Raw genomic sequence first — 694 nt, forward strand, 5'->3', positions numbered from 1 at the left:
AGGATCCTGGCAGGACACAAAAGGCACATTCAAAGGATTACGCTTGCCCCCAGAGAGGTGGAGAGGGAGCATAGAAACAAAAATGGGGGGTGCAAAGTACCCCGGGGCTAGCATCAGCAGGTGCTGTTAATGCCCCCATACCTGAAGAATAGATGCTTGTAGACTGAATGCTTTTATCCCTGCAATGTTCATGTGTTGAAACTAACCCCTTAAGTGATGTTATTAGGAGGTGGGCCTTTGGGAGGTGATCAGGCTGTGAGGTGGAGCCCTCATGAAAGGGATTAGTGCCCTTATAAAAAGGATCCCAGAAGGACTTCCCTGGTAGTCCAGTGGCTAAGACTCTGTACTCCCAGTGCAAGGGGCCCAGGTTCAATCCCTGGTCAGGGAACTAGATCCTTCATGCCACAACTAAAAATCCCACATGCTGCAGTGAAGGCCAAACAAAGATCCTGTGTGCTGCAGTGAAGACCTGGCACAGCAAAATAAACAATTTTTTTGTTTTCAAAGAAAGGGGGACCCCAGAGCACCCCCTCCATCATGTGAGGACACAGTGATCAGATGGAAACTATGAACCAGGAAGGGATTTCCACCAATCATGGAAATTGCTAATACCTTGGTCTTGAACTACCAGCTTCCAGAACAGCGAGAAACAAATGTCTGTTGTTCAAGCCCCAGGTCGATGGTATTTTTGTTA

The 694-nt window shown here is 47.8% G+C and overlaps 1 non-coding gene across 1 annotated transcript; it reads left to right on the forward strand.

Moving 5' to 3' along the window:
• The first annotated feature begins 315 nt into the window (after positions 1-315).
• Positions 316-388, forward strand: TRNAG-CCC (transfer RNA glycine (anticodon CCC)). Its single transcript has one exon. It is a non-coding gene; the product is annotated as a tRNA-Gly (tRNA).
• The last annotated feature ends 306 nt before the right edge of the window (positions 389-694 follow it).

This window comes from Ovis canadensis, chromosome 17, assembly GCF_042477335.2.
Source record: "Ovis canadensis isolate MfBH-ARS-UI-01 breed Bighorn chromosome 17, ARS-UI_OviCan_v2, whole genome shotgun sequence".
NCBI classification, from domain to species: Eukaryota; Metazoa; Chordata; class Mammalia; order Artiodactyla; family Bovidae; genus Ovis; species Ovis canadensis.